The 25,450-nt window shown below is 48.6% G+C and overlaps 1 protein-coding gene across 3 annotated transcripts in view; it reads right to left on the bottom strand.

Moving 5' to 3' along the window:
- Window positions 1-25,450, bottom strand: part of ANO10 (anoctamin 10) — a 223,956-nt gene that overhangs the window by 13,475 nt on the left and 185,031 nt on the right. The window lies entirely within an intron of this gene.

Below are 25,450 nucleotides of genomic sequence, written 5' to 3'. Positions count from 1 at the left end.
CTTAATTTACAGTGACCACCACTTACATTACCTACTAGGCGCTGTTCTAAACTATACATATACTAACTCATTTGCTCCTTGTAACCGCCCGATGAGAGGCACACCATTATCAACAACTTAAAGATGAAACTGAGGCACAGGGAGGTTGAGAAACCTGCCCGAGGTCACACAGCTCAGAGGAGGTTTGAGCCCAGGCCATGGCTCCAGAGCCCAGGCTACTAACCTGCGGCTGCCTGGCTCTTGCCTGATGGTGCGTCCGGACTCTGTGCTGGTTTTGACTATTATAACATCACCCCATTATCCACTGGGTTCACCTGTGCTGTGAGATTCGGATTTGGATGGACCACACTTCCATCCTGTGACGGTCTGCCTGTATTTTGGAAATTCTTGGTGAGGCTGAAATCTTGTCCTGTCCCACCTGGCTCAGACTTTTTTCTGCTTCAGCTAAATCTCTAAACCGAGGGAATCTGGCTCTAGAACACACCATGTTTACCCTATTCTGACCTTTAAGCACAAATTTAAGCAAGATTTTAAAAGTTGCCTAAAATTCTGGAAAGGAAGTTTAAGAGTTAATTTAAAAAAAAGAACAGAAATCCGTGTGAGTATGTTTTAAAGAAAGGCTTCTAAAGAAAGGCAAAGAACAAGAAAGTGTGGAAAATGTAGTGGGAAAGTTAGGTGGCAAAATCACAAGCACTTGAACAGCTAAAACATGGAAAAGAAAGCTAGTGATGGGTGAAGAGCTTAAGAGAGCAACTCCAACAGAGGGAAATGTAGAGAATGAGCAAACCTAAACCTGGCAACACAGTGCAATTTACTAAACACGTAAAGAGGGAGTAGAAATGTTCATGAATGATCCAAGAACAAGGAAGGTGACGATCAGCGACATCTCCTTTACTAGAGGAGGAGAGAAAAGTGGTAACGGATGCTGCTTAAGAGGCAGCTGAGTTGAACGGATGTAATCTGGAAACATCCAGATATGAGAGTGGAGAAGAAGAGTTGTGGGCTCTGGAGGACATCCACAAAGGGGGACAATAGAGCAGTGGCTCGAGGCCAGGCTTCGGCTGACGGTGCCTTAACACTGGCCACTCCGGGGCCCAGAGCAGTTGGTCAGAAGGCAGACGGAATTTGTATAAGAGAAGTGTAACTGGAAATAAAAAGAATCAGTGTCCCTAAGATCAAAAACAAGCTATGACTAATCATAAGGAAATAAAAATAATATAAATATAAATATATATATATAAACCACAATGGATACTTCAGGAACATCACATCATGTAATGTGCATTGTGACCACAAAAGGTGACAAAGGCAAGAGCGACGTGACAGGGATGAGCCGAGATGGCAGGACAGAAAAGACAGACAAAGGCAACACCAATTCTGTGGAAGAAAGGGAAAAGAGCATTTCGTATTTTATCAAGTATTCATGTAAAAATAATATAGTGATCAGTTTACCCCCACATCAGAGGACTGATGACTAAGTTTCTTTTAAAAATTGAGTTACTTTTTCAAAGGCATCACTCAGTATAGTAACTAGACCTCTAGGTGTGATGTTATTTTGCAAACTGAAATGCAGGAGGAAACCCTCTGTCCAGGCTCTGCTACAATATGGTCCCGGGCGACGGTCTATCGGAAGAGAGAGGTTGACAATCTGATATGTTACCATCAGCCCGTGACACTGACACATTCACTGATGCTACCAGGACACTAACCCAGTTGTTCAGATCATCCAGATGACCAGCGGCATCTGTTCTGCAGGAAGTGCTTCCTGGACAAGACTTTCACAGCCTCACATGCTCAGGAACCAGCCTCCTCTTGATCTGAATGCAGGCAGAGGCCTGGGAGCAAGGGTGTGCTGGGCCTGCAAGACACCTCTCCCTTCCTGTCTGGAAGCCTGGGAGCCAAGGACGGGGGCAGTGTTCTCCTGCAGCACGAGCTTGTCGAGGTCAGGAAGCCCCATGCGTAGCACACAGGTCACCCGGGTTACTTGGGAGATGAGACCCAGAGGGGTCTGTAACAGCCAAATCTGCGACAATGATCTTGGTCAGGCCTCATCTTTAATGTGTCCTAAGTTGATGGGCAAGAACACTCCAGGGCTCAGGGCTCAGGCTGGGGGACGGGATGTGAACAGGCACCAACCCACAAGGGGAGGCTCCAAAGAACGCCCCCGCCACAACCCCCCCCAAGGCTCCTTCAGTGAGTCCCGAGTCTCAGAGTATGAGGGGATGCAATTTCACTGTGGCATGAAAGAGAAACCCAGAGTTTAGAAAAATAAAAGGCTGAGGTAAACAGTTCACTAAACGAAATGGAGGAAATAGTCCACTGCCCACACCAGGGTTTCAACCAAAACAATTTTTTTAATTTAAAATAAACATTTTTCTTAATATCAAGGGGGAATAGCGTCTAATCTAAGAAAACACTGATGGTCACCACCAGGAAAAAGACAGCAGGAGAGTGTGAGTGGCTGCATCTGTGCCCACGGTGTCTGCACCCCTTTCTGGGCACCTGCCTGTGCAGGCACTTGGGCCCTTGCTCCCTGCAGAGGGGGCTCCCGCCTGCAGAAACGCCTCACCCGTCACCCCTTGTAAAACGCAGGCACGACTTTGGGCCGCAGAGAAAGCACTGGAGTTCCCCATCACCCTTGGGATCGTCCCCAGCAGTGCTGGGTTTTCTCCCCACCTAAACAGGGTGTGGCCCTTTGATAAACACAAACATCTATGTCCTCCATTCGTGTCACCTAATATCTCAAAGTCAACATCATGACAAAACCAAGCCAATAAACATAATGTTGACTGTGACTTTACTGCCTCCATGCCCAAGAGATGAACATGTACCCTCCACCCCTGGGGCGGCGGGTCCTGTCCCGTGGTGGGTAGGAATGGCCACCTGGGTGCCCGTGGCTGCCGAGTGGCACTGCCTGGGTCAAGTTGGAGCCAGGAACAGCTGATGGTCATGCATGATCTTTTTCTCCAAGAAAAACACCCTAAGTGCTAGGCAGGGACTCGAACCTTCATCCTCTTGATTTCCTTTTGCTCAGAACAGATAATTCCCAGTGATTCCCACCTCTAAGCCTCATGAAGTAGGATGAGTTCCTGCTTCACCCCTACGTCTTTCATTCCACTTGAATTCCCCATCACCTGCATCCCTCCTGGGTGAGTGGCAGGCCCTGTGCCCCGTGCTGACAGCCACACAGGCTGATGGCACTGGCCCGGCCCACTCCTCGCTGCTCCATCACAGGGCCCTGCACACACCCGGGCAGCCAGTCAATTGTTTCTGACATCTAGAACTGAAGTGACACAATGCTGTCCCAGTTGGTGACAACAGGCCATTGAAATCTGTCCGGAGTCCCCACAGCACCGAACCGCAGGGGAAATGTCTGTGGGTTTCCCACTTCCCCTTTTATACTGACATCTGACACTGGATGCTAACGTTTCTTAGAGGAACAGGCCATAACGATGTGTGTGCACAACAGAAACACCTGCGTGAGGACAGCAGCACAGCTTCGTCTGTGAAGTAGAAATGAATTCTTTGCAGACGTGTACTCTCTAGGTCTTCGAGAGCAAAGAATCCAAGATCCCAGTGTGATCAGAGCCCAGAGCCTGCATGAAGAAATCGGAGCATTTGTGGCTGACACCCCCCACCCCAAGTACAGCCTACCCAAACCACAGTGGGCTTCTCCTGGGTGTGCGAGTGCTTTGGCGAGACTTGGCCTGTGGCGTGTGCGGTGTTAGATGGGCTGAGACGGGATCTTCAGAATTGCAGTGATTACAGAATTTCGCTGAAACTAATTATGGAATCAATCATGGGTTGACTGCCTAGTGCATTACACACGTGCCCCTCTTGGCCTTGAAGGGCAATGCTCCCAGGATGCCCAGATGGGAGGGAAGTGGGTCAGAGCGAGGCGCTGCGAGACCACAGTGCAGGTGCATGAGCTCGTCTCTGTTTCTGACCACAGTCCCAAGGATCTCTGCGGTTCTTTCCAAAATAATGGAAACATAGTAAAAGCAAATGTATTATTCTGGATGTAATATCACAGGGTCATACTTTGTTCACCCAATGGAAACAGAAAAGTTCTGATTTTTCTTAGGCCCAGAACACATGGGTGAATTTAGAAGATGTTCTTGGTTCTCTAGGTGAGGCCAGTATTACCAAAATTCAGGTGTGTTACTGAAAAGAAAATTGTGAATTCAGAAAGACAGTAAAAGCTAGGGCTAAAATATTGTAGCTCTATCTACAAGGCACATTCAGAAGAGTGTACTTAATGGGAAGCAGCAGTAAAACGCACGTCGTGAGGCTCCTAAAATCACCTCAGAAAAGAAGCTTCGTTCCAATTCCACCTGCTTCTACTCGCCGCTTCTAAGTCTAAAACGTGCCTGTAGTTTATGCTTTGGGAGCAGCAATGGCTTCCTTCTCTGACTCCATGACACACTTTTCAGAGACTGGAAAGTTCTAGAAAGACAGCATCTAGCCCACGTGATCAGTGTTCTCTTTAGTCCAACCTTTGGAAAAACGGATCCCAGTCACCGTTTAGGTTAAGCTGTCAGCCAGCACAACCCTGCTTGAGCCTCATACCTGGGCTCTGACAAAGGCTCTAACCAAAAGTCACACTGTTTCGAGTTGGTCAGAACTCAGCCTCCTTGCTCTGTTATTTAGAAACACAAGCTGATCCTTCCAGTAGGTGTTGAATTAAACATGTCTTCAACTGTTCAGTTCTTCCTCTACCATGAATGCTGTTTCGCTGCGTGAAGCCAAGAAGAGCAGAGAGCGTTAAGAGAGAAGCTGTTTGCTAACAGGGAATCCCTTGGTAAAAGTCATAAACTACAGACGATTTTTGCCTGTTACCCTGAACGACCTGCACGTCATTTTGTTAAGAGGAGATGGGATAGATGTTTCAGGGGCACGCGGCCAGGTTTGGGTGAAGTGATTCTGAGTCACCTAGCAAAGCCCACAGCTGATTCACAGTTAGGTGACACAGCTCTAGGAGGGGGAAGCAAACCAGTATTTCCGTAAGTTGTTTTGGACAAGTCAAACAAACAAGCTTGCACCAAACAGATAGTTATGCAGTTGTTCCAGGTTGTGGGTATGTATATTCTTTTACCCTTTGAACCAAGCATTCCAGGTAAGTACGTGGCAAGCCACACAGATAAATGCTCTTACTCATATAGGCTTAATTAAGAGGGCATGACAACCACTGGAAGGGACGAGAATAGCATCCATAATGATTAATAACATAAGCTCAGGGACAAAGCCCCACCGCTCCTATTTTCCAAAAGGAACTGGCACCGGTATCGAGGCTCCCTCGGGCGGGCCAGAAAAGCCAGCCACTCCCCAGGCGCACGCAGCCCAGCAGCCACGTGTCCTGGGCTGGGAGGGAGTAACCGGGGCCACAGAGGAAAACGTGCCCGAGGGCAATGGAACAACACAAACCAGCAGGGTGAGTCAGGGCCCAAAGGCCTCAACGCAATGAGAGGACGGCTCTTTCCAAGCAAGGCCCTCCTCAGGTGCAAACTCAAGCTCACCCCACGGCGCTGGAGCTCCCGCCCTCCAGGGACTGCTGTCCGTCCCCCGGGAAGCAGAGCCCCACTGACCCCTCTGGTGGCATCTACTACTGAGCTAAGCATGCTTCATGCTGTGAAGAGCCTGCAGCCCCCAGGAGAGAGTGGGAGACCCCTGGGCTTCCCGCCAGGTTGGCACACCGGACTGGCCCTTGAACCCACCTCGCAGGCCTCTTCTCCTGGTTCTCTAGTCCCCTCCCTACCGCCCTCAGCCCCGAGGGCAGGGCAGCAGGCGGCGCTTGGCACTCACTCCCGACCTCCGGGACCAGCACAGGGACCTGGCAGCAGGTGACTAGTCTCAGGGTCCCACGGCTTTACATGCACCTGTGAATTCCTGCTGCTCTTCAAAGCCACTCATGTGTCACACCTCCCACTAAGCCTCCCTGGCCTGCCACAGGAAGGCTGCCAGGCCCCACCCTGTGCTCCCCCTGGGCTGCCTGTGGCTTCCCTACCGGACGGTGGGCTCCCCAGGACAGGGTCACTCACTAGATAAGCTCAGCCAGGGCCCCTGTACGGGGCTGATCAAGATGTGGCCCAGAATTGTGGGGGAGCCCAAGAGGCAGGCTGGGGCGGATGCACAGCTCTGTGCTGAGACCAACTGCATCTACCCTTCACAGCGACCACGAACACATCCCAGGGGGCTCCTTTCTTCCCTAGGCTTCAAAATTAGAGTCCCCTGTGCCATCGAAATCCCCGTCCCTCAGAGAGCCAATTCTACCGCTGAAGGAGAGCCAAGGGTGCTGGTGAGGGGATGAACACCAGCCCGTGGACGACCTCCTCTACCAAAGAAGCAAAAGTCTACTTGGCGATTTCAGATGCTCTACGCAGCAGCTGTTTTTGGCTGCGTTGGGTCTTCATTGCTGCGCGCAGGCTTTCTTTAGTTGCGGTGAGCGGGGGCTACTCTTCCTTGCAGTGCACAGGCTTCTCATTGCAGTGGCTTCTCTTGTTGCGGAGCACGGGCTCTAGGCACACGGGATTCAGTAGTTGCAGCACGTGGGCTCAGTAGTTGCAGCACATGGGTCCTAGAGCGCACAGGCTTTAGTAGTCGTGGCACACGGGCTCAGTAGTTGCGGTTCGCGGGCTAGAGCACAGCCTCAGTAGTTGTGGCGCATGGGCTTAGTTGTTCTGTGGCATGTGGGATCTTCCCAGACCAGGGATCGAACCTGTGTCCCCTGCATTGGCAGGCGATGCTTAACCACTGCGCCACCGGGGAATTCCCTACGCAGCAGCTTTAAGAGCAGAGTGAGATGGGCTCTCAGGCAGTGAGACCCAAACCTTGATGATCAGTAATCAGAATGTATCTGAGGATCTTTCATAAGATGAGTTCCCACTTTTCATTTAGCAGGTCTGGGGAGGGGCCTGAGAATTTTTTTTCCAAACTTTAAAATTTGCTATTATTTCAAACTGACAAAAATTGCAAGCATAGTGTAAGGATCTTAAATACGCTTACTCAGATGTACCAACTGCTTCCATTTTTCCCTGTTTATCATTCTCTTTATATTATTTTTTTCTTACTCATTTGAGAGTAAGTGGCAGACAACACACCCCTTTGCCCCTAGTTACATCAGTATATACTTCCTAAAAACAAGGCCTTTTTCTTACGTAGTATAGGAAAATGTTCCCTAATGATTTTGAAGGGTGAAGTGATGGTCATTTCCTATTTTATCAAACTTCCCAAATTTTATCAAGTTGATGGAATCCACAAAGTATAAAACAGCTGGGAGTCCCTAAAGCATTACTGCAGAATGATAAAAGAACAACTGGTTATTCTGAGGAAAAGCAGATAGTGATGAACGCACGGCTTCCCTTGTGTTCACGGCAGACATGATTTTGATGAACTGCGATAGAACGGGAGCATATCAACAAGTGTTCCACTGAGCTGAACTGGGGGACAGGTGGTGGGCAGCCTCTAAGAGGGCCCCCAGTAATGCCCTCCTTCTCCCTGCGGAAGCCCCTCTCCTGGACCCAGTGACTCACTTCTAGACAACAGAGCACGGCACAGTGAGGGGACGTAGCTTCCGAGATGAGGTTACAAAGAGGCTGCGGCTTCCGTCCTGGGGGCTCCCTCTCTCGCTTGCTGGCTCTTGACGGGAGTCGGCTGCCCGGTGTGAGCAGCCCACGTGCTGAGGAACTGATCTCCCTGCCCAGAGGCTGTGAGCTGGGGAAGGGTGCCCCCCCAGTCAGCCCTGACGCCTGCAGCCCTGGCCGACTCCTTGATTACAGCCTCGAGAGGCACCCAGGAGCCACGTGCAGATATAGATGCTGTGAGGGGGTGAATGTTTGTTCTGGGGTCGTTTGTTCTCCAGCAATAGATACAGGGGATGGTTAAGATGGAACGTCACCAAATTTCATTTGATGTAAAAATATGCTTGATTTCATAAAGCTCTGGTCAATGGCATAATCAAGGGTCAAGGGATGCTGGCCAGAGAGGCGGGAGGGGGTCACTTCTCTCTCTCCTCTCCTGATTACTCAACCTCTCTCTCAAATGAATCCTTCCGAATGACTTTAAAAGATACTTCTATTTTTAAAATGCACGTACCTAGTTGAAAAGAATCAAGCACTAAAAAAATATATTGTGAAAAAAATTCACCCCCATCTTTGTGCCCCAGTCCCTCCTCTTATTACATTACCAATTTCGTGATCATTCTTTCAGAAGTCTTTTTTTCCCCAAATATCGGCGTAGGGTATTTCTGAAGTATCAACTTTCTTGTTTTTAATACAGAGGGCCGCATAATATGTCCTATTCTGCATCTTGCAAAATAAATCTTGGAGACGGCCCTATATCGGGAATTGTAGAAAGTTCTTTTCCTTTTGAATATCTGCAAGAATTCTACAGTATGGACAGGACAGTTCATTTAACTAGCCCCCCTGCAAGCCAGGCTGTTTAGGTTACGGGTGTGTGTGCGTCCTTATGAACATGTGAGTGTATCTCAGGGATAAATTCCTAGAATTCTTCATAGGCTATTAAACATCCTGGTTTCTCTCATTAAACAAATAAACAAAACCCTCCCCTCCACCTCTTACCCACGTGCTCCCCTCCAGCTGACACTGTAGTTTTCGCCTCCCTTCCCAGACAAACTTGTTGATAGAGTTGTCTATCCTGATTGTTCTCTCACCTCTCGCTTCCCAACCACTCCAAATCGGCTCCCGGTCCTATTAACCCAAGATCACCCTGAGTGCCGTGTGGTTCAACCCAAGGGGCATGCCCCGGTCTTCATCTGATGCTTTCATAGCTGCAGCTGACATTTGCAACTATCTCCTTCCTGACACTTCTGCCCTTGACTCTGTGACGTGATGGCCCACCTGGCCTTCCTGCCCTCCCACACCTCTCTATCTGGTCTTCTTCTGGCAGGCCCTCAACAGCTGGCATTCCTCCAAGATCAATTCTAGGCCCTCGCTTCATTTTAGATTAGCCCTGTCCAACAGAACTTTCAGTGATGCTGGGAATGATTTATTAAGCACTCAAAATGTGGTCAGTGCAACTGAGGAGCTGAATTTTTCATCTGATTTAATTTGAACCAATTTAAATTTCAGTAGCCGCAGGTGGCTAATGGCAACCATAGACAGGGCAGCTCGACACGCTCTCCCTAAGAGAGATCACACACACCATGGCCTCGGCCACCGCCTACGGGCAGAGCACACACACATCTCTATTGCCAGCCCGGATTTTCCTCTAAACTCACTGAACACTCACATAACCAATGCCTGCTTGCCATCTTCCCTTGGATGTTTCTAAACTGACAAAATTAAATTTAAGATCATCTTCTGAAGCTAGGTTATCTTCCCAATTAGTGAAATGCACAGCTAAGAGCCTCCGAAAACCAAGTGTGGTTGACTCCATCTCCTAATCATTTCTCAGCTTTGTCCACTTCTCCACATTTGACTACCTCCACGTGAACCCATCATGGAAACCGGTGGCACAACCTCCTTACTGGTCCACTTGTATCCTCTCTGGCTACACCTCCCAATCTGTCCTCTACGCTGTAACCTAACGTAAATGTGAAGATGCTCGAGCCCCTTCAGTGGCTTCCTGTGTTTCAGGGATAGAGGCACAGTCCATTGTGCAAGGACTGATTTTGCCAACCACTGGCCAACTCTCCGCGGCCACCCCCCTTCCCTGCAGTCACCCTGGTCTTCTGTCTCCTGCAGTTACCATGTGGGGACGTTACCATTTCTTTCTGACTCCTTTCCTAGTTTTCAACATCACCTTCTCTAACTGTGGGAAGCAAACAAACAAAACCCTCCTGTTAGTCACAACATGAAGGTTCTGGAAGAGCTGGCTCCTGAGTGACGGACACCACGGGAGAAAAGCGCTGCTCGTTTGCTTCTTCCCTTACGTGTCTCTAAAAACCCAGGTCCCTTCCATACCAAAGCAGAACTGGAAGGGACTGTGCTGATCGGCCCTTCGCCGGCCCTCCTGCCAAGCTGGGCAGCAAAGTCTGCTTGAACATCCCCAGTCAGAGGGAGGGCACCCCTCACAAAGCAGACCCTTCCCCTCCCCATTCTGGTTCACTGTGATGATCAGGAAGGTCTTCTTTATAGTTTGCCACATCTATCCCAATGTTCCTTCTGGCCAGGTCCCAGGTCCCACTTTTGGAGTCGTAACAAAAATGACAACAGTGAGAGCAGCTACTGTTTACTGTGCGCCTGTCACTCTGCCAGCCTCGTGCCAACCAGCCTCGTGCCAACTGGCCTCGCGGTAACTCCACGAGGCGGCTGCTATTATTATCACTAGTTGGTAACACAAGAACCTAAAACATAGAGACAGAAAACAATCCTCCCCCAGTATCAGAGCATTCTGATCACTCCTGAATTCTTCAATGTCTTTACTGAAATGCAATGCCTGGAATTTAACGACACTCTGGTCCTTGCCACACCAAGTGTGGTCCAAGGAGCAGCGACAGCTGCTTCACCTGGGACCCCGTCCTGATGCAGCATCTGGGGCTCTGTCCCAGGCCAGCTCAATCAGAATCTGCATTTTAACAAGAGCCCACGGGCACTTGAGAGTTTGAGAGACACTAGTCTTGGTGTGCTCAGAACACACTGGAACGTTCACTTATTAATTCGCTAGACCAGTGACCAGTCATGAACACCTACTATTCGTGCTCGGCACTACACAGGCACCAGGTATCCTGAGTCCCTCACAGCTGAGCTTGTGCCCAGCCGCGAGATGGGCAGGGCTGAGGGGCTGGTAAGTGTTACAGGCAGGAGTGTGGTGGGGAAACATGGTGTCAGTGGTCGACTCTACTTAGGGCCTGGGGGCCACGGGTCAGGGAGGACTGGAGAAGCCAGCACCTGACCAAGTTTTAAATGAGGGAAGGCACGTGCTGAGCTGTCACTGAGAGGAGCTTTCTGAGCAGTGAGAGGGTGACACCAAAGAATGAAGGTGGCAGAGAAATCCAGGGAAAGAGACTGGGCAGGAGACAGGACTGGGCCCAGGAGGCCTTGGGGTTGTACCTCTTCTGGAAATTATTCTCTTCCTGCAGCCTCTGGTTATAAGCTTCTCTGGCAGCTTTGCCTCTAGCTATAAGCTTCTCTGGCAGCCTTTCCTCTAGCTCATTTGAACTTGCAGCTAAGGAGACAGGCCTGCTTTTTTCACATGTACTTGGTCTGGTCAGATGTTTTTTGCCTGTACTTTTGTGATTGATTTTTCTAAAAAGATAAGCAAGACCTTCAGTTGATCCTGATTAAATTTTAACTTGTCCTTTTGGACCGTCATCACTGAAGCCTACTGTGATCTTTTTGGGCCCCTTCATCCAGTACATCCCCCCAACTTCCCCTCATCTTTCCTTTACATCTTCATTTCATGCAGCTCCCCTTAGCTGTGCATTTTCCTGACACTCAGAGGTTCCTGAAAACTTTAATCTACCAGAGAAAATTACAGGTCAATATCACTGATGAACACAGACACAAAAATCCTCAACAAAACACTAGCAAACCGAATGCAACAACACATTAAAAGGATCATACACCATGATCAAGTGGGCTTTATCCCAGGGATGCAAGGATTCTTCAATATACGCACATCAATCAATGTGATTCACCATATTAACAAACTGAAGAATAAAAACCATATGATCATCTCAATAGATGCAGAAAAGGCTTTTGACAAAATTCAACACCCATTTATGATAAAGACTCTCCAGAAAGTGGGCACAGAGGGAACCTACCTCAACATAATAAAGGCCATATATGACAAACCCACAGCAAACATCATTCTCAATGGTGATAAATTGAAAGCATTTCCTCTAAGATCAGGAACAAGACAAGGATGTCCACTCTCGCCACTTTTTTCAACATAGTTTTGGAAGTCCTAGCCATGGCAATCAGAGAAGAAAAAGAAATACAAGGAATCCAAATTGGAAAAGAAGTAAAATTGTCACTGTTACCAAAGGGGAAATGTCGGAGGGAGGGATAAATTAGGAGTTTGGAATTAACAAATACACACTACTATATATAAAATAGATAAGCAACAAGGATACCAACAAGGGAACTCTACTCAATATTCTGTAATGACCTATATGGGAAAGGAATCTGGAAAAGAATGGATATATTTATATGTATAAATGAATCACTCTGCTGGACACCTGAAACTAACACAACACTGTAAATCAACTATATTCTAATAGCAAATAAAATGTTTAAAAAAACTGTATCAGAACAAGCTGTATTCCCTTCTATTGCTACTCAGTGCCTTCCCTTCCCAGCCCGTCTCTGCTCCTTCCTTCAAGAGCCCATCTTTCACTCTAGAAGCTGAAAATGCCAGGTGCCTTCAGTCTCCTCAGTAGTCAGGGCATGAACCAGTAACTAAATCCTGGCCAGTGGGGCTTCAGGGTAAGTCTTGTTGGTGGACTTTGGATAACGTTTTCTTCCTTAATATAAAGAGACTCTGAAGAGCAGCACTGTTTTTATCCCCTTGCCTTTGGACATGTGTGTGAAGATGTGATGCCTGGAGCTCTGGCATCCACCCTGTGACCATGACGAAAGCCAACACACTGAGGGTGGCTGGGTGGGAAGACAGAGAAGGTCTCCCTAGTTTCTTAATGACATCACCGGCTGTTCCCCTAACCTTGGGCCAGGCCCACATAGGGATTAACTGTTGTATTACACTTCGAGTTCATTTAATAACTTATTCTTTATATGGGAACAAAGCAGAACTATCCCAGGCTATGAAAGTTCCCAAATCTCATCATTCTTACATTCTCCTGTAAATTACTGGGTACCTTCTCAACTAAATGTGTCATATCTATTGTTTATAATTCCACCTAGTCTGAAGGCTTTGTCTGGGCATGTTTTTCTCCCTTAAATTATAAAGTTCTCTTGATTCCACCAGCCAGTTTTCTGACAAGCTCATTCTTTTGGTGTACTCTGAGGTACTTTCTATGGATTGCTAGTTATACTATGACATTTTAAGCCTTGTTCAGAAACCCAAATCATGTTCTTTGACATTCCCAGCAGCTACTTATTTCTCTTTTTCATTACACAGGCTTGACCTCTCTTGCACACAGGGAAGCAGCTCCGGGCCTCTCTCTGATACACACACGGCTCCAACACAGTCCAGAAGCACCTTGAGGCACCTCCCGCGAGCTGGCCCCCTGTGGCCTGTCTCACTCAGCCCCACAGTACGGCCCGCCTCAGGCGACCCGTCTCTCCCCAAGTGCCCCTCAGTCCAGCGTCCCCAGGCTCTGGTCTCTGCTCCCTCCTCCATTTCCAGATCTCTTCCTCCCTCATCTGCCCGCATCTGCAAAGCAAGCTGGCCTGTCACCTCAGTACTCTGTCCACCCCAGAGTTCTGCTCTGCACACAAGCCTAGGGGCTGAGCTGGCAGGGGAAGGTGCGGATGTACAGGTTACGATAACTGTTTTTTCCGATCACACTTCATTTTCAAGAGAATCAGGGGGAGTTTAGGGTAACTGGCAGGGTTACAGGTGTTGGCAGATTTGCTTTCCCATCTCGGAAACACGTGCTGAAGAGACAACATCCTTTCCACTCGGCAGTACGAGCCTTGTACTCGCGTCCTCTGGTTCCACCTGGGCGAGTAGCCCATGTGGTCAGTAGCAGGTGTCCTCCGACTGGCTATGATGCTGCTTCTTGTTCTCAGGCCTGGTGTGCAGCTGTCTCTCAAGCAGGCCAGAGTCACCCGCTACGGGGAAAGCATCTGTCGTAAATACTCCAACAGTAGCTCTGCATTTTTCCCTTTCCCTCATGTCAAATTCTTCCACCCTCACCTCTTGACTCTAAGCCTCCTCGGGATGTTTGTTTTCCTGGCTTCCTTCTTGAATTTTTTCCATCCTGCAGAGGAATGTTTAATCCCTTCTGAAATGTTAAAGCCTAGACCTTCTCTTCTAGCAAGGAGATCAGTGAGAATTTATAGGAAACAAAACAAACCATCTTACACTTGCATGCACTTTCCACATTTGACAGAACTGGCTCTCACGCTGGCCTGGAACACCAAGAGGCGTCCCCGTCGCTCAGCACACCTGAGTGAAGAGGGGCTCGCTGCGGGCCACCTGTGCTGGCATCGGGGTCACGTGGTCTCCCCGCCTCTAATTCTCACCATGCTTCCCACAGATGTGGTAACTGTGCTGACGTCCCACGCCTGCGGCTAATGAGCTTAGTGGGCTATAAATCCAGGGCTGCTTGGCACCAAACCACTGCTCTCCTAATCCCCTCCATTTCCATATTTTCTGGCATTCAAAGTGACTTTTCCTAAAAACAGTTGATTTCAGGAAACTACGATTTTCTGGACTTGTTTGCCACCCTGCTTCTGTTCCCACCCGGTGGAGCAGGGGGCCAGGCAGCTCAACTCTGACACAGCACGTCTCCAGCCCAGAGAGAGTAACCATCAGTGTTCCAGAGGTCCCTCCTAGGACCGTTTTCCAGCAGATTCGTCTGCTTTTCTTCTAGCTCTCTCATTGTATAGATGAGATTTGGAAAAGCACGTTTTTAATTTTGATGAAGTGTCATTTATCCATTTGTTCTTTTATGGATCATGCTTCAGGAGCCTAAGAAATCTTACTGCCTAATGCCAGGTCACAAAGATTCTGTCCTATGTCTTCCCCCAGATTTATAGTTTTGGGCTTTACACTTAAGTCTATGGGCCATGTTGAAGTGAGATGTGGTCCGTGTTCATTTTGTTGCACATGGATGTCCAATTGCTCCAGCACCATTTGTTGAAAAGACTGAGCTTTTTCTCCTGCACTGCCTTTGTACCTTTGTCAAAAATTAGTACAGGCTGTCTGCCTCTCTCTCATACTATTGGTTTTCCTCAAATTTCTGATGCTCCCTGGTGGCTTCTTCACATTTTTGAAAGAAGGGACTAGGTGATCCTTGGTGGGCTGCTTACATTTGGGAAAGGGACTAGGTGACAAGAATGGAAAGCCTCCGGGGGTGTCCTCTCTCCTGGTCCCACCTGTCTCCACCTGGCCCTCCCCTCTGAGTGGGGGGAGGGGTGTGGGCTCTGTGGAAGCAGACCGCATTACCCCCCAGCCTCTCTCTCTTTAGGGTGTGTGTGCAGGCGGCAGGAGGTGACCTGCAGCCCGCGAGGAGCCACAACGAGAGCCCCGGGTGCGCAGGTTTAGCATCTTCCAGCCCCGGGTACCATGGCCTTGCCGGCGCCCCCTCCCTGTGGGTCACGGAAGTCCAGAGTAACTTGGAGATCCCTCACAGTTCCAAAGCTCCTTGCCTACCTAAGCCGCCCTAATTTTCTCTCTTTGGGGAAGTGGAGTTCCTGTGATAAGCTGCCCAATGCCGGCCTGCTCCCCGTGTCCCCATCCACCGTGGGGCCGCGCTCAGCCCCCATCAGTCACCTGCAGCGTCTCTGCTCTAGTTCTCTGTCACCCTTTCCTAGTCTGCTTTCTCTTTTACAGAAACTTCTCAGCCTGTTTTGGTGAGCTGATGGTACTCTCTCTTGTCTTCCGAGATTTTTAATGCATTATGCTTTTCTTATTTTTCCTTTTGTTTGAAATGGTCTTTGGATGAGGCAGAAGTACATGGGGTGTTTTGAGCTCGGCAGTCCTACTTGATGGTCGTAAGTGTCAGGGACGTGCGAACTCACTTTCCCATGGAACGTCCACTAAGTCATCCCCGGAGACAGACGGCAGAGCTGGCCAGGTCACCAGGCCGACCAGTCACACTGCATATAGAAAGCTGGCTGGCCGGGAAGCCTGGGAAAGTCCTGAGCTTGTGCGGTCTCATTCTCCATCTGGAGAACACTGCGTCTTTAAAAGAGGTCTTCTGGCTCTACAGCTCTGTGGAAGGGGAGCCAGCGAGCATGGGCACAGTTGGGATGCTGGAAACCACAAGCCACGCGTGACTGACTTTGCAAGAGTCAAGCCCATAGTCTGTCATGTCAAGAGCTTTTTTTTCTTTTCCTCAACCATCTTTCACGATGGACTTGAGTCTGCCTCTATCTATTTTCTGGAAGAAAAGTACCCATGTGTATATATTTGTAATATCGACCCAGTACTTAGTAGTACTAGGTTTTAAAAAACTACATTGAAAGATTTTGTTTTGTCCTTTAATGTATCAATAATCTTGGTCCCACAGACTTTTTTTTTTTAAGTTTGTATAGTATTTTTTTCTGCACTAAGATGGGCTAGCCACAGCATTTATCAAGGAACTGCTGGGGTGAAGTAGCAGGGACCAGCATCATCAAACATGCAGTTTCCATCATATTCATGATCCAAAGGCGTACACGGTTTCATTTCAAAAAACAAAATAAAAAACTCTAAAATTTCAGGTTCCTATTTAGACTGAAGTTCTGTCATTAAATCACTCTGCATAAAAATACATTAAATTTTTGGGGGCTTCCCTGGTGGCGCAGTGGTTGGGAGTCCGCCTGCCGATGCAGGGGACACGGGTTCGTGCCCCGGTCCGGGAGGATCCCACATGCCGCGGAGCGGCTGGGCCCGTGAGCCATGGCCGCTGAGCCTGTGCGTCCGGAGCCTGTGCTCCGCAACAGGAGAGGCCACAACGGTGAGAGGCCCACGTACCGCAAAAAAAACAAAAAAACATTAAAGTTTTTAAAAGGGGGAAAAAGTAAACACAAAAATATACCACAAATAGCCTTCATGACTCACTCCTTTTGTTAATGGGCTCCTGCTTCTGCCGTTAGATTCTCTTGTTGGTTTTGATCGGGCTGTTTACACACATTTTTAATTCGTTCAATGATTTCACAGACCAGCAGTTGCAATTTGTTTCGGGCAAAGTGGACTGTTACAAAAGATCCCAGACTATTTTCAGGTTGGAAAAATAAATGAATTGAAATTGGCACTATTCTACATGATTGCTTTTTTGTTCTAATTACAGAGTGGAGTCCTTTCCATAAAAGTAAAAATGTTCGGTACTTCTATAATACATATAAGAAATAAGATCGATACAAATATCCTTCTATATTTCCTAACCTTCCCCCTGCATTTATTTTTGGGGGGGCCATGCCACGGGGCATGCAGGATCTTAGTTCCCCGACCAGGGGTCAAACCCGCGCCCCCTGCAGTGGAAGTGCAGAGTGCTAACCACTGGACCGCCAGGGAAGTCCCTCCCTAGCATCCTTAGCAGCGTCCAAAAGCCATCACGTTTTGAGAGGCAGGTTTAACTGACGCTTACTCTGTGGTAAGCGCCAAGCGTGGGCACTGCTGTTTCTTCCCAATCTGCACCGTGGCTCTGAGAAGTTGGCATCACCACCCCTTCTTCCTAAAGAGGAAGTCCAGCTCTGAGGGGGGTGTCACTGTGCCCAGGGTGAGAGCGGCACTGGGGGCACAGAGCCTCCAGCACCCCCAGACCCAGCCTTCCCCTCACCTCGGCAGCTATACAACTCCGTAACGGTAGATGGGTGCCTGATGTACCTGCTCCCTGGCTAGTTTCCCTTAAAGCAAACGAACACAAGCAAAACAACCTAATTTTCATAAATCTATGAAGTATTACTCTTTCTATTAAAAATTACAAAATATTTCACAACGACACTGCATTGGAAAAAATGCTATATGACCCCCATGTCCCACCCCGTCCCCATTTCTTTAAGAAATGAACATTGCTAATACAACTCATCCCACCCCGGAGCCCCCTCTGGGTCTCATCCTCCACCCTCGACCCCCAGAAGGGACCACTCTCCTGGATGTGGTGTTTATCATTCCCATGTAGTTGTCTTCCCCCTGATGTATTACGCCTAAGTGGTGCACAGAATTACTCTGTACATTTTAAAACTTTATGTCAGTGGTAGAATCGCCCACATGGGGCTCCAGGGTGAACCGGTTACCAGCGTGCCAGTTCCTCCACCCCCAGCAGCCCTCCCTATGTGTGCTGTAGAGACACCATCACCTTGCTGGAGGCTGAGGGAGTCCTGGTCCTTTCCAAAGCCCCCCATCCCACAACTGTCCCACATCCTGGCCCTGTTAGCACCGCACCCGGCAGCCAGCAGCCCTGGGGACCCTTGGCCAGCCGGAGGGGGAGTGCTGCGGCGGGACACGTGACTAGCGTTCATGTTTCTCTTCAAGCCAATCTAAAAACACCTCGGTGTCCTCACTGAGGACAGTCAGACAGCTGACGTCTCTAGTGGGAAGAAATGCTCGACAACAAATCAGCAGATCACCAAGACCTCATCCGCCATCTCCTGAGGATTTCAGCTCTGCTCCAGGCAAATCAGAAGGACGTTTTTTCAGGAAGCATCCTGCCAGGGCTGACGCTTGTTTTGTCTTAAGGCAAACGGCCACTTTCCACACCAACCCAGGATTAAACATGCCTCCTCTGTCCTCTCCGGAGGGAGAGTGCGAAACCTCTAATCCATTCTACTCAGTGTTCAAGTCCTTGCTTGGCATATTTCTTCCTCCACTCGCCGTCCCAGCCCAAACATTCACCCTTGCAAACAGCGAGTGCTCAGCAGTGGGCAGTGGGGGGGTGGCGGGTCCCGCCAGGGTGGAGCCACAGCTCTCAGCTGTGCACGGGGCACCCAGAGCACTGCACGCAACTCACAGCAGCACCACTGACACTTTAAATTTTCGAGGGAAACAGCAACACCCAGCATCAGCTATCAGAGAGGAGCCATGGAGGTTGGTCTTCCTCCACACCTGATGCTTTCAGGTTAATCCCACTCAGTCTAATACCTGGTGAGGTGAGCCTTACTGAGGGGAATGGCTTTGACTGGGGGAGCAGGAGAAAGGTCACCTGGGCACAGAGGGGACTTGGGCTGGGCCGGGGGTGCGTGGGTCCAACAGGAAGATGCTTACGGCAGCACGAGAGGCTGGGCTGCTCCAGGTTTGTGGCAAAGGGGAAGCAGATGTGACCTATCACCCAACAGGACTGCAGTGGGTGTGGCGAGGCGCTGACGGGCAGGAGGTCCCTGAGCCTCAGAAGCACCTCTCCCATACTGCACATCCCGTGGTCTTATTCCAAACACAAGGTAAATCGCGTTGTAATATTTTAGGCTAGCCATATTTTGTTTTAAATAGGCTTGGTCAGCTCACCTATAAACTTAACTACAAAAGATCACTTTCTTCTTATTAGAACATGTGTTCTGCATCCCAAATAAATGGCTTATAATAGAATCTTTCAATTTAATAAACATTCACTGAGTGTCTCTGGTGTGCAAACCCTGGGGTGTATACTAGGTCCCCCACCACACAGTGACTCCCATCTCCTGGTGTCCACGCCTTCGACAATCCCCTCCCCTGAGAGTGAGTGGAAGCTGGGACTTGCTTTTAATCAACACACTATGACAAAGGTGATGTGATGTCACTCCCATGATAGTTACATCACATGACAAAGGTGAAGGGATTGTGTAGATGTGAACAACATTCCTCATCAGCTGATTTCAAGTTAACCAAAGAAGAGATTATCCTGAGTGGGCTGGACTTAACAAGCTGAGACCCCTTTAAAAGACAGCTTAGGGATCCAAGGATGGGTGCCTCTGTGAGACCGTGACCTTGGCACTGGGAGCAGGCCCTGCAGACCATCTTGAGTGCACCTTGTGGAGACCCATGGCTGATGGGCTGATGCCTCCCCCAGTGAGGGAGACCAGGCCGGGGAGCCAGGCTGGTGACAAGATGGCGAAGTAGAAGGACCTGAGCTCACTTCCTCTCATGAAAACACCAAAATCACAACTAACTGCTGAACAACAATTGACAAAAAAGACTGAAACCTACCAAAAAGATGTTCTATATCCAAAAACAAAGAAGAAGCCAGAACGAGATGGGGTCAGACACCAGAAGCAAGAGGAGCTACAATCCTGCAGAACGGAGACCACAAACACAGAAAGACAGACAACGTGAGAGGGCAGAGGAATATGTTCCAGACGAAGGAACAAGATAAAACCCCAAAAGAACAACTAAGTGACGTGGAGACAGGCAGTCTACCTGAGAAAAGAGGGCTTAGGCTGCCCGTGAGGTCAGAGGCTCCAAGCACAGAGAGTCTTCTTTGCCAGCTTTGAAGAAGTAACTGCCAGGTTGTGAGAGGCCTGTGGGGAGGGCAATGAAGGGAGGTGGCCTCCAGGAGCCAAGAGCAGCTCCCAGCAGACAGCCAGCGAGACAGGGACCTCATAGTCCTGCTGCCACAGAAGATAAGTTCTGTGAACCTTAGAAAGCTTGAACCAGATCTCTCTCCACTCGAGCCTCTGATGAGCCCAAAGCCCTGGCCGCCATCTTGACTGCAGGCTGGTGAGACCCTGAGTAGGGGACCCAGTGGAGCTGTGTCCTGACCTGACCCAGAGAAGCTGTAAGATGACAAAAGTGTATTGTTTTAAGCCACTAAGCTTGTGTTCGTGGCTACAGAACAATAGAAAACATAGCACCCAAGGGAGAAGCTATTTACACTACATTCTCGATGACCGTTTCTTGATGAAACAGTCAAGCCGAAATTGTCTCCAAACTTTTTATGGTTTTAAATAAAGGAAGATTTAGAAAATGTCTCAAATGTGGGCCATAATTTTCATCTGCAGATTGACCTGACGTGCTTTCGATCTCAGGAAAATTAAAACTCCTGTGTGTTGCCGGGCTCTTCTGGCAAACTTCTTGGTTTCGCAGGATTCTGGTGGCTTTAACTTTTAAGAACCTCTCCCCTTTGGTGACCTCTAAACACTAGAGTTCCAAGCAATCCCACCTGGAGGAATCCTGGGGGTAAACAGGGTCCTGTAGCTTAATTAGAAGGGCCCGTGGGTTCCTGAAGCAGTTTACAGGGAGGAGGCACGTATATATGATGTGATACTGGCCACCTTCACCCAGGAAGTCCCACTGCCCTTCTGTGACCCCGCTGTGGTATGACTTTATCAAGATTCAAAGCTTTCTGTTAATTTATCAGAGACTGACAAACTACTCCTTAACACTTTTTTACCTGTAGGTTTTCCCCAAAGAACCTAAAACGTATACTTATCATAGCTAATTTACCTGATATTGCTATACTTTCGTCAGCTATTTTGTCAAAGGTAATTACCTACTTCTTTGGGTCTGAAGAGAAAAACAATTTTCCTCTAATTTAGTTCAAGTGGCACGGTAGCTAAGATGAAATAATTTGAACCATTCTTGAAAGTGTACTGTGGAAAAGGAGAAAGAAAAGAAATCATGACAATGGAGCAGGCTAACCGCACACCGTGACTGTGATGACGCTGCACCAGTCACAGCTGGAGAAACGCAGCCCTCGGGAAGCAGGAGCAACCCCGCCTGCCATGGCAGCCACTCAGTGCCGCCTTCCGGCACCTTCTGAATGGGCCTCTAGACGGAGGTGGGCTGGGAGCAGGATGACGTAGGGCTCCTGATCCCGTGGGGACACGTCTGCCATGTGGAGGGCAGGCTGCACTTGGTCCTCGCTGAGGGAGAGCTCGCACCCCCCGAAACAAGACGGAAACAGCAAAGGCACACGACATGCAAATGCATCCACGTACCACATTCAACTCATTTACAAATCAGTGGGATATTTAGTTACCACTATCGTGACCGCATTTTTAGAGGCCAGTTTTTAAATGCCGCAATACTGAAATCTTTAAGATAAAAAAGCAGCCATCATTACCTGTTTACTGCGAAGTTTGAAACAGTCATCATACTGTTATGCTGAAAAGGCAGTAGTACTTGCAGAACTGTGTCTCACACACATATCATGGCTGATAGGAACAGCAGTTATTTATTTTTTTACATCCTTATTGGAGTATAATTGCTTTACAAGGTGTGCTAGTTTCTGCTTCATAACAAAGTGAATCAGCTACATGTATACATATATCCCCATATCTCCTCCCTCTTGCGTCTCCCTCCCACCCTCCCTATCCCACCCCTCTAGGTGGTCACAAAGCACCGAGCTGATCTCCCTGTGCTATGCGGCTGCTGCCCACTAGCTAGCTATCTCACGTTTGGTAGGGAACACCAGTTATTAACGACACTGAAGGGCTTACGTGACAAATCACGTGACACCCAATTCATGACAGTTAAAGTATGCAGAATGCACTCTAAAAAGACAGGGGTCCTGGACGTCTCTCCCAAAAGCAAACTGCTGCTTTATATCCCTCGTTACCCACGGAGCAAAAAAGACGAAGTGAACACTAAATTCCATGTACGACATCCCAATTCCCTCCGCATCTATGGGAACACAGGCATTTTTGGACAACAGTGCAGTTGACCATGTGACTATCGTTTGAACACCTAAGGGCGAAGCCTGGTGGGTCGCCCCACCCCACAGTGTGCAAGCCGAGTCTCCATGAGAGGATGTGCTCGGCAGCAACGGGGGCACCTGAGGGATCGCCTGGTCCAGCCATCAGTTTAGTGACGGGGACACAGAAGCCACAGTTGGGAGACTCACCGAAGCTTGCACGGCTTCTCCACCCAGCGCTCAGACCAGAATGCAGGCCTCAGTCTCATAAACTCCTAGAAGGCTGGTTAAGGTCACTTGACCCAAGGAGCATGCCAAGCTGACTGCAGGGGTTCTAACTCCAAATAAAACGTTCCTCTCCCAACCCCACTCTTCTCTGACTCCCAGGGACAGGGCCTGTCCCTCAGGAGCTTTCACTAAGATAACGGCATCACCTTCTTTGGGAATAGATAACGCAAACATGGGATCACCAGGTCGCTCTCTAAGGCACACCCACGACAAGCTGGGTGCTAAGCAAACATAGATGAGCCACACTCTGGTTGTGGCCAATTCAGGACACAGGTATGTAAACCAGAGAGCACACGGGGGCGGGACCCGTGCCCACGAAGGACAGCCTTCCCGTGGTGGCGACCCATGAGTCTTCAAAGAGGAGGAGGTGTTGCCAGGAAGACGAGGGGACGCAGGGAAGCAGTGGAGTAAAGAGAACGTGCGAAGGCAACAGGACAGGGGTGTGCTGGGATCAGAGTGCAGTTCTGTGAGGCCCGACAGAGGGGCTTGAGCAGGGAGATCGGGCTGACACGCAGCCATGGCGAGGGGCCAGGATTCTCTTGAGGAATGTGGAGATGCTGAAAGATTCTGAGCAGAGCATGACGCAGAGTCACACTTACATTTGGGACAGGAGCTGTGGCAGCAAAGGGGGAACTGGATTGCAGAGAGGAGAGAGGGAGGTAGAGACCAGTCAGAGGGCAGGGGAGCACCCCGGGGTGAGGGGGGAGCCCATCAACAGTCCTGTTAAAAAGAAAGTCTCACTAAAAAAATACTGGCAAAGTCCAGATACCGTTTAAAATCACAAGTTAGGGATTTGAGTTCCTAACGCTAGCAGAGGAAACCCCCAAACACTGCTTGTTACCGTAATGAGCAGTTCTTGGTCAGAGAGAGTTCCCTATGGATGGAAAAGAATCATCTCAGTTCTTCTAAAAACTGACTTATAAACATAGTTTATTTATTAAGTATATCTTGGCGGTTTGGCTTATGTTATTATAATCCTTAGAATGATCATTTCTGTACTTTTTAAAGCACTAAAAGAAAAGAGAGACAAAAGGGAAACCAGAAATGTACATTGTGATTTTGAAAACGGTTTGATTTTCAACCTAAGTGCTTGCTCCTTTGAGGATTTCCAAGGTATAATTTAAGGGTCTGGCAAGTGAAGAATTATAACCAGCTCTCCCAATTTCAGCAACTATGTATGAGGTCCAAATCTGCTCCTCTCACACTGCCCCGTGTTTGACTCACAGCCCTGCTTAAGGCGCAAAGATGCACAAAGTACCTGCTGGGTGAGTGAGGCAAACCACAGTGCTCCCTGCTCACTCCCTGAACAGACCCACTTGGGCACCCTTCCCTGGGAGGAGGACTAGGTCTCCTTCCTGCCGGCTCTTCACTTTTACTTTCTGGCTGCGGATTCTAGATACAAGATCACGGGGTAAGAGCTCTGTAGCTCAAGATATTTCCTGACTGGTTACAGTATCTGTCCAACACCAGCCTTTTCTTGCTTTCAAGTTACCTTAACTATGAAGTATTCAACAGTATCTGGTGACGTTGATTTAAACACACACATCACCACCACTACTGCCCAAATATCCAGCATCCATGGAAGAGGGCTGGACATGAAGGACTCTGGGGCCGTGGCCATCAGGAAGAAAGGAAGGGCTATTCTTACTTCCTCTGTACCTGAGCATCTATCTTTCAGAATCCTGTTTCCCCAGATATAAAATGTAGTTCATGTTACTTGCGACACGCGGGCCTCTCACTGTTGTGGCCTCTCCCACTGCGGAGCACAGGCTCCGGACGCGCAGGCTCAGCGGCCGTGGCTCACGGGCCCAGCCGCTCTGCGGCATGTGGGATCTTCCCGGACCGGGGCATGAACCCGTGTCCCCTGCATCGGTAGGTGGACTCTCAACCACTGCGCCACCAGGGGAGCCCTTCATGTTACTTTTAATTAATTACTGCAGGGAGCTGGAATGGATTTTACTAGTTAATTTTAATATACAATAAAAAAACAATTACAAACAAAAAACCATACACGGGCTTCCCTGGTGGCGCAGTGGTTGAGAGTCCACCTGCCGATGCAGGGGACGTGGGTTCGTGCCCCGGTCCGGGAAGATCCCACATGCCGCGGAGCGGCTGGGTCCGTGAGCCGTGGCCGCTGAGCCTGCGTGTCCGGAGCCTGTGCTCCGCGACGGGAGAGGCCACAACAGTGAGAGGCCCGCGTACCGGAAAAAAAAACAAAAAACATACACATGTGACATTACTAAACCATGAGTCAGATAAAAACCAACTAACCCACCTAATTCACATCTCACACTCGGGGTAAATGTCATGTTAACAAAATACTGGACTGAAAAAGCACTATCAAAGCTAAGTGTCTTTAAGGGGGGGTTGACTTTTTACAACTTTTTACATTACATTTGAATATTATTCTTTCTTTTTTGAGCATTACAGCATTATTACTCATGAAGACCCATCCTTTAAGAAGAAAACTGGAAGGAGAAAGAGAGTGATTTGAGTCCTTCATTTGTGTTAGATGAGAAGTTGGGATACTACCATACTATTTGCTTTGGAAAATGAACAATCAAACGTATTACATTCTGTGAGATTATCTAACCTTTCTCCGCCTCACAAAATCTTCCATATTTAACATACGCTGAGAAAAAGGTAAAACAAAAAGAATGTTGTTCAAGTTTTGATTTTCAACTGTATTTTACTAAAAGTTATTGCAAAAAGATTTTTCCCCTAAGTAATTTTAAATATAACCTATTACTGTCATTTTAAAATGTATTTTAAAACATTAACATTTTCTTGCTGGCCCCACATCTGATTCTGCAGGGCAATACTACTTGAATTTCATTACCTAGATTATAATGGAACCTTCAGTGACTGCAATATTCTGAGTCCTTCTGCATTTATATTCTCTTAAAAAAAATAGACATTCCAAGCCTGCAGCATAGTAAACTATTTTTGATGTGCTCTTCAAAACCATAAGAAAACACACTGTGCCTTTTCAATGAGGGTCCCGTTTATATAACTACCAAGATGGGAACGTTACCAAGCCCACTACAT

This window comes from Pseudorca crassidens, chromosome 10 (genome assembly GCF_039906515.1).
Source record: "Pseudorca crassidens isolate mPseCra1 chromosome 10, mPseCra1.hap1, whole genome shotgun sequence".
Lineage (NCBI taxonomy): Eukaryota > Metazoa > Chordata > Mammalia > Artiodactyla > Delphinidae > Pseudorca > Pseudorca crassidens.
This window is presented reverse-complemented; position numbering and strand designations above follow the sequence as displayed.